Source organism: Amblyomma americanum, chromosome 2 (assembly GCF_052857255.1).
Source record: "Amblyomma americanum isolate KBUSLIRL-KWMA chromosome 2, ASM5285725v1, whole genome shotgun sequence".
In the NCBI taxonomy this organism is placed as follows: domain Eukaryota; kingdom Metazoa; phylum Arthropoda; class Arachnida; order Ixodida; family Ixodidae; genus Amblyomma; species Amblyomma americanum.
The window spans coordinates 233,765,810-233,776,843 of record NC_135498.1 but is presented as its reverse complement, the minus strand read 5'-3'; the positions used below and the strand labels follow the sequence as shown (position 1 = coordinate 233,776,843).

The 11,034-nt window shown below is 44.3% G+C and overlaps 1 pseudogene; it reads right to left on the bottom strand.

Annotated features, from left to right (window-relative positions):
* Nucleotides 1-6,282: 6,282 nt before the first annotated feature.
* Nucleotides 6,283-7,133, bottom strand: LOC144119495 (uncharacterized; annotated as a pseudogene).
* Between the last annotated feature and the right edge of the window lie 3,901 nt (nt 7,134-11,034).

Below are 11,034 nucleotides of genomic sequence, written 5' to 3'. Positions count from 1 at the left end.
GCACAGTTTACACTGGCGGCATTACAGGACGTGCTACGTCCGCCGCTATGGACGAGTGTGCCGCTGGTGAACAATCTCACGGTTCGCTTACACCCAGTAAACATAAATACCCACAAGAGCAGTAGATTGGACAGCCGTCGCTTTAGCTCAGTTGGTTGAGCACCGGAAGCGATATTCGGAGGTCTTGGGTTTGGATCGCACCGGCGGCATGGTTGTTTTTGTACTGCTTTAAAGTATTTTTTACCGAATAGATTAATCGAAGTATTATTATCCCACTTAAAAGTACAGCACAAACAAAAAAATTAAACATTCCCCTATGGACGTTGGTTTCGGTGACTTGGCTCCATTCATATGTTTGTGAAAATGAGCCCCTCATTTTATTTACCTTGTCTGCTAATAACTTCACGAGGGTCTCGGTTCTGCGAGTCTTGATGCCATACGTAGCATATGAGGTCTCTCGCAAAGTTTCCGCCCTCGCCGTTAGATGAAGTTTACGTCACTCTAGCGGCATTACAGGACGTGCTACGTCCACCGCTATGGACGAGGGTGGCGCTGGTGAACACTCTTAAGGTTTACTTACACACAATAAAAATAGATACCCACGAGAGCAGTAGACTGGACAGCCCTCGCCGTAGCTCAGTTGGTATAGCACTGGACGCGATACTCCGAAGTCGTGGGTTCAGATCCCACTGGCGGCATGGATGTTTTTTCTGCTGCTATATAAGTAATTTTCTTTATGCAATATATAATTCTAAGTATTGTTATCCCACTGATAAGCACAACACATACAAAAAAGTACACATTCCCCTATGCACCTTGGTTTCGTTGACTGTTGGCTCCCTTCATATGTTTGTCAAAACGAGCCCCTCATTTAGCCGCCGCAGTGACTGAGTGGTTAAGGCGCTCGGCTGCCTGCCCGAAAGACGTGGGATCGATCCCGGCCGTGGCGGTCGAATTCCGATGGAGGAGAAATTCTCGAGGCCCATGTGCTGTGCGATTTCAGTGCACGTTAAAGAAACGCAGGTAGTCGAAATCTCCGGAGCCCTTTATTACGGCGTCCGTCATAGTCTGAGTCGCTTTGGGACGTTAACCCCTATAAACCAAACCAAACCGAGCCCCTCATTTCATTTACCTTGTCTGCTAATAACTTAACGAGGGTCCCGGTTATGGTAGCCTTGATGCCATAGGTAGCATAAGAGGGCTCTCGCACAGCTTCCGCCCTCGCGGTTAGATGACGTTCACTTCACACTCGCGGCATTACAGGACGTGCTACGTCCGCCCCTATGGATGAGGGTGGCGCTGGGGAACACTCTCAAGGTTCGCTTACACCCAATAAACATAAATACCCACGAGAGCAGCAGATTGGACAGCCGTCGCCATGGCTCAATTGTTAAAGTACCGGACGCGAAATTTGGAGGTCGTGGGTTCGGATCCCACCGGGGGCATGCTTATTTTTTCTGCTGCTTTATAAGTGACTTTCTTTAAGCAATAGATTAAGCTAAATATAATTAACCCACTGATAAGCGCAACACATACAAAAAATTGTATTCCCCTATGCACCTTGGTTTCGGTGACTGTTGGCTGCCTTCATATGTCTGTCAAAACGAGCCCCTCTTTTCATTTACCTTGTCTGCTAACAGCTTAACGAGGGTCTCGGTTACTTTAGTCTTGATGCCATATGTAGCGCAAGAGCGTTCTTGAACAGTTTCCGTCCTCACCGTTAGAAGACGTTCCACGTCAAACTCGTGGCATTACAGGACGTGCTACGCCCGCTGCTATGTACGAGGGTGGCGCTGGTGAACTCTCAAGGTTCGCTTACACCCAATAAACATGAATACCGACGAGAGCAGCAGATTCGCCAGCCGTCGCCGTAGCTCAGTTGGTAGAACACCGGACGCGATATTCGGAGGTCGTGGGTTCGGCACCCACGCGCAGCATGGCTTTTTTCTGCTGCTTTAGAAGTAAATTTCTTTAAACAATAGATTAATTTAAGTAATATTATCCTACTGATAAGCACAACACATACAAAAAAAATTATACATTCCCCTGTGCACCTTTGTTTTGGTGACTATTGGCTCCCTTCTAAGTTTGTCAAAACGAGCCCCTCATTTCTTTTACCTTGTCTGTTAATAGCTTAACGAGGGTCTCGGTTCGGGCAGTCTTGATGCCATAGGTAGCATAAGACGGCTCTCGCACAGTTTCCGCCTTCGCCGTTGGATGAAGTTTCACGTCAAACTCGCGGCATTACAGGATGTGCTACGTCCGCCGCTATGGACGAGGGTGGTGCTGGTGAACACTCTCAAGGTTCACTTACACACAATAAAAAAATACCCACGAGAGCAGCAGATTGGACAGCCGTCGCCGTATTTCAGTTGGTAGAGCACCGGACGCGATATTCAGAGGTCGCGGGTTCGGATCCCACCGGGGGCATAGTTGTTTGTTCTGCTGCTTTATAACTAATTTTCTTTAAGCAATAGACTAATTAAAGTATTATTCTTCCACTGATAAGCACAACACATACAAAATAATTACACATTGCCCTATGCACTTTGGTTTCTGTGACTGTTGGCTCCCTTCATATGCTTGTCAAAACGAGCCCCTCATTTCAGTTACCTTGTCTGCTAATAGCTTAACTAGGGTCTCCGTTCAGGCAGTCTTGATGCCGCAGGTAGCATAAGAGGGCTCTCGCACAGTTTCCGCCCTCGCCATTAGATGAAGTTCCACGTCACACTCGCGGCATTACAGGACGTGCTACGTCCGCCGCTATGGACCAGGGTGGCGCTGGTGAACACTCTCAAGGTTAGTTTACACCAAATAAACATAAATACCCACGAGAGCAGCAGATTGTAAAGCCGTCGCCGTAACACAGTTGGTACAGCAGCAGACGCGATATTCGGAGGTTCTGGGTACGAATCCCACCGGCGGCATGGTTGTTTTTTGCGCTGCATTATAAGTAATTTTCTTTAGGCAATTGATTAATCTAAGCATTATATACCACTGATAAGCACAATACATACAAAAAATTACACATTCCCTTATGCACCTTGGTTTCGGTGACTGTTGGCTCCCTTCATATGTTTTCAAAACGAGCCCCTCATTTCATTTACCTCGTTCAGTTCAGTTCAGTTCAGTTTATTTTCCTTAAAGACCCCCGATTTCAGGGGTATTACATAAGGGGTGGGTACAAGATTTGGATTAACACTAGTTCAAGTAACGCTCAAGTTCAAGCACGCATATATATATATATATATATATATATATATATATATATATATATATATATATATATATATATATATATATATATATATATATATATAGTATACATATTCAAGTATATTCACACAATGTATTTACACATATCAAAGCCTATTATGTAGACCAACATACACGTATGTAAATACAAACAACACATATAAGGAAAAATCATGTACAATGTAATTGGAGATGATCAGTAACATGTAGTAAAAATGCGGATGGGCAGATTATGTCGAGCAGGGAGGCCATTCCAGTCTGCCGCCATGCGAAGAAATAACGAGGCTAAAAATGTTGATGTTCGTGAGCGTGGTTGTGAAACTTGCAGCAAGTGGGTCGTCCGGTATGATATGCGAGCTGCGGGCGTGATATATGATGCTTGATGAAGGATAGGACTGTAAAATAATTTGTGGTAAAGACAGAGGGAAGTGATGCGCCGATGTAAAACGAGGTCCGGAAGCCCAGATAGTGATTTCAGTGACGTGACGCTTACGTCATATGAGTACGACGAATGGATGAATCGAGCGGCGCGGTTTTGTACCGCTTCAAGAGCGTCGATGAGATATGCTTGATGAGGATTCCAGACTGCTGAGGCCTATTCTAGTTTCGGTCGTACAAGTGATGTGTAGGCAAGTAATTTTACGTGATTTGGGGCTTTCCGCAAATGACGTTTTAGGAAACCTAAAGTTTTGTTAGAAGCTGAAATGATGGTATGCACATGCGTACGCCAGTTGAGGTCGTCTGATACAGTGACACCGAGGTATTTAAAAGTGTCAGTTGATTCAAGAGTGACATTATTAATTGTGTACGCAAACGTCCGAGGGTTATGGCTGCGGGTGAACGACATGCTTTTTCATTTGTTAACGTTTAGTGTCATTAACCAAGTGGTACACCATTCTGAAATATTAGCAAGGTCACTTTGTAGGGTTATCTGATCCGAAGTGTTAAGTACGGTGCGGTAGATAACGCAGTCATCCGCGAACATGCGCATATTACAGGATACATGCCAAGGTAAGTAGTTGATATAGATTAAGAATAGGAGCGGGCCAAGAACCGATCCCTGGGAGACGCCTGACGTTACTGGAACCGGTGTAGATAGGCGATTATTTATAACAACGTACTGCGATCGAATAGTAAGAAATTCTGCAATCCATGTTAAGACAGTAGGATGTAAATTTAACGGGGAGAGTTTCGCAAGTAATCATTGGTGAGGCACTTTATCAAACGCTTTAGCATAATCAAGAAAGATCGCGTCAGTCTGTATGTTACTATCCAGGTTAGTGTGGATGTCATGTAGAAAAACTGCAAGCTGTGTTTCACATGACAACCCCTTTCGGAAGCCATGTTGTGAAGGATGGAAAAAGTGAATACTGTCAAGGAAATTTATTATGAGGGAGTAGATCACATGCTCCATGATTTTACAGGGGACGCTTGTTAGAGAGATAGGTCGGTAATTTAGTGGGGAATTTCTGCTACCTGACTTGAAAACAGGAACGACCTTCCCTATCCTCCAGTCGTCGGGAATGACTCCTGAAGAAAGTGACTGTGAAAAAATTAGGGTGAGATAAAGTGAGACGTTGTGTTTGGTGTTTTTCAAGATTTTGGTATTAATTTCGTCCATTCCAGCAGAAGATGATAATTTAATATTTTATATTATGGATTAAATTCCAGTTTCACAAAAATTTATCGCTGGCATGTCACAATGATAGTCAAGCAAAGGTAAACATGGGGGTGCGGTCCCTTCTACAGAAAAGACAGTAGCTAACGTGGTGTTGAACATGTTCGCACAGTCTACGTCCGTAATCCTTTCATTCAGGTCACTGGTGAGTACGATTTCTCGCGGGTCGTCGTCTTTCAGTGTTTTCCAAAACTGTTTGGGATTAGTTTTTAGAAGCTTGGGAAATTCTAAGTGGTAAAAAGAGTGCTTTGCTTGATGTAGAGTAGAAAGGTAGTATTTATCTGCTTCATAATATTTGTCCCATGCTTTTGGTTGATCTCTAACCTTTGCAACCCGGAACAGACGTTTATTTTTATTTTCAAGCCTTTTTAATGTTTTCGTAAACAATGGTTTGTGACGACTGGCTCTGAAACTTACTTTAGGTACAAATTTATCGGTTAATTCTTTCAGCTTTTCTTTAAAACGTGTCCAATTGGCGTCAACTTTATGGTGGTGGAAAGTTGTCTTAAATGTGGGAAAAAATGTGCAAAGGCCCTCATTAATCGCTTCATAATCGCCTTTGTCATACAACTGTATCGTTTTCTTGTACAATTCGCACTTTGTTGGCCGAAAAGAAAAGCCAGAATGAATTATTTTGTGGTCGCTTATTTCCTTGAGATAATGGATGTACGAATAGCTTTCGGGTTGTTGGTTAATATTAGATCTAAGATATTGGATGTATCCTGTGAAACACGTGTTGCTTCAGAAACCAGCTGGGTCATATTAAAATTGAGGCAGATATCGAGGAAGTTCCTGGCTTCGGCTAGTCCTGTCGAAGAACACAAATTGTCAGTGTGCCAGTCTATTTGCGGGAAGTTAAAATCGCCAAATAGTAGTATGTGTGCATTTGGGTGAGCAGCAATAAGCTGACACATGGTTTGGTTAAGCTGGTTGCAAAATTTGGAAGTAGTGTGGGGAGGTCTGTAACAAACGCCTAGTAGTACGGTGTGTGGGCGTGATTGGATAGTCACCCATAATATTTCCAGCTGTGACCGAATATTGATGACTGCACACGACAATCGTTCGTGGAATGCAATCAGTACACCACCACCGCGCGTAGATGCACGGTCATTGAGGTAGACACGAAAGTTCGGTAGGTCCGATAGCACTTCAGTATCGCTCACGTCGTCAGTGAGCGACGTCTCAGTAAGTATTAGTAGATTACTGCTAGATGACAATACAATGCTAGATATACGTTCCCGTTTTTGACGAAAACTGCGGATGGTAGTGTAAACTGCAGAAAGTGAAAGAGCATCGCTAGAGACAGCATATGCTCGGTTCTTTTCTTTCTTTTTTTGGTGCTTCGTCTGCTATGATAATTCTTTGATGTTAGTACTGTTGTCAAAAACGTAACGCTTTTGGTTCTTATACAGAGTTTTGAAACGGACGGAAAATGGCTTGTTCTTGCTTTTCGCAAAAGCAATTAGTTGTTTACGCGCATTTTGGACTGGGCGCCAGAAATCGTCACCGATGCCATAACTTGTCCTTTTAAGCATCTGGCCATTTGACAATATTGCAGCTTTGGTCATGTGTGATGCAAGCTTTACTATTATGGGCCGGCAGCGACCACCTGAGGGACGGCCGAGGCGATGCGCACGCTCTAAATCCCTTGGTTCCAAGGTTAACTGTAAATTATCCCGGCAAAGGTTTGCGACCAACTGCCCTGTCTCCGCGAATGTTTCCGAGGAGGAGGGGTCGGGGATGCCGTAGAAGATTAGGTTGTTCCGCCTCGAACGGTTCTCGGCGTCATCCATACGGGCTTCCAGCTCCGAAATTCGAGAGGCAGTGCGCTCTGTGTCAATGCGCATGATTTCAATTGCTTTCCGCAGTGGTACCAATGCCTGATAATGATTTTCGAGATCTGGTAGTCTTTCGTTCAATTTCCCTATTGTTTTGTCAGTATTGCCGAGTTGAGCTTTTAGGCCTTGTATTTCTGCAATTACCTTCACTTGGCCGCTAGTCAGACTATGCAATTCCGCGAGAAGGGCTTCAGTAGAAGGGCCAAGGTTAGATTCAATATCTCCAGCTTGGAGTAGTAGCGAGTGGATTACATCAACACATTCAGCAATAATAGTAACACAGTACCGTGGGCTCGACAGCTGTACCAGGCAATAATTACTCGTTTTTTGGCAAACATAACGTAAGGTTCACCAACCTGCATAGCGAGAGTGAACTGATTAGTGGTCCGTGCACTAGCACAGTCACCAAGCCCACAGGATTGCGCCGAAGGTGCTTGTTCCTTTATAGCTGGTAGACTCGTTGCTGGCGACGATGATGCGGCAGCCCGAGCTTTGGAGAGTTCCACTGTCCAGTGTGCCCCATGCGGCTTAGGCAGGAACTGCAGCCAGCCGACAGGTAGGAGCCGGGCAGTGGGTGCGTAGCTTCCAGGATCAGGATCAGAGATCAGTGAGTGCACAAGTGCACTCCGCTCTTCTAGAAGGCTTCAATTTTTGGACGCGGTAAAACTAAGAGTCAACGCGAAATTCTAGAGGCATACCATATCGTTAAAGAAGCAGATCCATGTGTAAGAGACACGACGGTTAGTCTATTAGATAAAGAAATTAGATTTCCATCTCCTTAACGTAACGTGTCGTACAATGATTGCGGTCCTGATGTTTGTCAGTGATGCTGCAATCTACCTTTTATTGTAAATTTCTCATGTGTGCGAAAGCGTGGTTTGATACTGAATGGGTATAAATGTGATCGTTTTTGAAACAAATGCAGTCGATAGTCTAGCGTTGTCCTGGGTTCATGTTCTGTGTCTCCGTCTTTTGCGCTGGTTTTCTTTCTGCACCCATGTACCAACTCACCCAGCTCACCACTCTACTGAATTATGCACCTTGGTTTCGGTGACTGTTGGCTCCCATCATATGTCTGTCAAAACGGGCCCCTCATTTCATTTACCTTGCCTGCTAATAGCTTAACGAGGGTCTCGGTTCTGGCAGTCTTGATGCTATAGGTAGCATAAAAGGGTTATCTCACATTTTCCGCCCTCGCCATTAGATGACGTTCACGTCACACTGGCGGGATTACAGGACGTGCTACGTACGCCGCTATGAACGAGGGTGGCGGTGGTGAACACTCTCAAGGTTCGCTTAGACCCAATAAACATAAATACTCACGAGAGCAGCATATTGGACAGCCGTCGCCGTAGCTCAGTTGGCAGAGCACAGGACGCGATTTTCGGAGGTCGTGGTTCGGATCTCACCGGCGGCATGTTTTTTTTTTCTGCTGTTATATAAGTAATTTTCTTTATGCAGTATATTATTCTAAGTATTGTTATCCCACTGATAAGCACAACACATACAAAAAAGTAAAGATTCCCCTATACACCTTGGTTTCGGTGACTGTTGGCTGCGTTCATGTTTGTCAAAACGAGCCCCTCATTTCATTTACCTTGTCTGCTAATAGCTTAACGAGGGTCTCTGTTCTGGCAGTCTTGATGCCATAGGCAGCAAAAAATTTTCTCGCACAGTTCCCGCCCTCCTCGTTAGATCACGTTCGATGTTACACTCGCGGCATTACAGGACGTGCCATGTCCGCCGCTATGGACGAGGGTGGCGGTGGTGAGCACTCTAAAGGTTCGCTTACACCCAATAAACATAAATACCAACGAGAGCAGCAGATTGGACAGCCGTCGCCATAACCCAGTTGGTAGTGCACCGGCCGCGATTTTCAGAGGTCGTGGGTTCGGATCCCACAGGCGGCATGGATGTTTTTTCTGCTGCATTATAAGTTTTTTCGTTAAGCAATAGATTAATCGAAGTAATATTATTCCCCTGATAAGTACATCACATACAAAAAAATTACACTTTCTACTATGCACCTTGCAGAAAGAAAACCAGCGCAAAAGACGGAGACACAAAACAGGAACACAGAACGACGCTGGAGTACCGACTGCAGTGTTTTGGATTGCTTTATTTCGTGCTCTAGCCCACTGACGTTTTCCCATGTATTACCGGGCGAGAATCGTATTAGAGTTTTAGAACTCGTTTTAACTTCTGACTTCATTGGACACCTTTGCTGAACCTACGCCCCTCGAACCAAGAAAGTCTTACTTCATTACAGCTCCTCCCTCTGCAAACTTACCAAAAGGGCTATTGCAGCCTTATGCCTCACTAACGCGCTAAAAAAAAGCTGCTTCCATACTGTAGAAGAAAGCTTTCTGCAGCAAGAGCAAAGACTAACAGAAGCAGGCTTTCCTATGCATGTGATAAAAGGTTTGTCTCAAAAGCTTCTAAAAAAATGAAAACGAAACCTAAGTGATAGAAGAAAGGAAGGACAAAGGAAAGTGTGAAGTTATGCCCTACTTGCACGCACTTTCGCACAACATAAAGAAGGTCGCTAGTAGGCACGGCGTCGATGTAGTCTTCTCTGCCCCGCGAAAGCTGTCCGGTTTGTGCAGAAGAATTGACGATAGAAAAATAAAACTTCACAGTGCACAATCAATCATGAATTCAAATATTTATTATTTATTTCATAAATACTGCCGACTGCCCTTTGGCGGTCAGGGCAGCAGTGCACAAAGGAAAAAAATTACAAAGTGGTAACAACAAAATAACAGCGACAAAGGGCGATTACAGTACGAGGACAAAATTCAATAAGACCAACGGGAAGCAACAAAAAAAAAGTACAGGCAAATCATCCGACGTCAAACAGTCTAAGTGAACAGAATAAAAACAAGGAAACCGAAATACACTGTGTACTAGACACGCTACTGCGATACATGAGCCGAAACAGCAGACAAGAAGGATTCTGAAGATACCAGGTTGGTGATATCGCTTGGCAGTCGGTTCCATTCGGAAATGGTGCGTGGAAAGAAGGAACAAGAATATGCTTTTGTTCGGCATCGTGGCATCAAGATAGTCCTTTCGTGTTTGTTACGGGTGGGGCGTGTTGTGTTGTATTGCATGTAACTCTGAAAATTCAGTTTTGTTTTATTATGTTTGATATTGAACAACATTTTTAGTCGGTGCTGCTTGCGACGGGATTCAAGAGTGGGAAGCCCAGATCTGTTGAGCAAATCAGACACCGAGACCTGCCGACCATAAGCGTGGTAAATAAACCGGAGTGCTTTCCTCTGGACGCCTTCAAGATTTTTTATATCCGTTTTTGTGTGCGGATCCCATACAGCGTCGGCGTATTCGAGCACTGGACGCACAAGTGATGTGTATGCTGTCAGTTTAGTTTTGCTCGTGCAACGCTTTAGGCGGTGCTTTAATAATCGAAGTTTTTTGGACGCTGCTGAGACAATGGACAGGATGTGTACGCTCCAGTTCAGGTTGGATGTCATGGTTACCCCAAGATATTTCACCTGAGTCACTGAGTTGATCGGAAGGCCATTGATTTTGTATGTGCATTGTAGCGGTTGTTTCTTTCGTGTTACTGTCATTTTTCCGCATTTTGAACTGTTTATACCCATTTGCCAAGTACAACACCAGCTGGAAACTGCTGTTAAGTATTCGGCTAGGAGTGTCTGGTCTTCGACTGATGTGATACTATGGTATATAACACAGTCGTCGGCGAAGAACCGACAGCGTATGTGTGAGTTGAAGGACAGGTCGTTCAAATAAATAAGGAAGAGAAGCGGCCCAAGGACTGAGCCCTGGGGAACTCCTGAAAGTACCGGCGCTTTTGTGGAGTGAGATTCAGATATCTGAACAAACTGATGCCGCTGTGTAAGATAGGAATCTAACCATTGTACTACTTGCCGATTATTTAAACACCACCTTATTTTTAACAAAAGATTGCCATGCGATACCCGGTCAAACGCTTTTTCGAAGTCAATGAAAATTAAATCTACCTGTCCATTATTGTCTAGTGACATCATAATTTCATTTGTGATATGAATAAGCTGCGTCACTGTCGACAAGCCTTGCCGAAACCCGTGCTGGCTTTCAATAAAAAAACCGCTTCCCTCTAGGAATGAACTTATGTGCTTGAAAATAAAATATTCTAACACCTTACTGGACGTACATAACAAAGAAATTGGCCTGTAATTCTTCACGCAAAGCTTGTCTCCTGATTTGTGAATGGGTATCACCTTTGCTGTTTTCCAATCG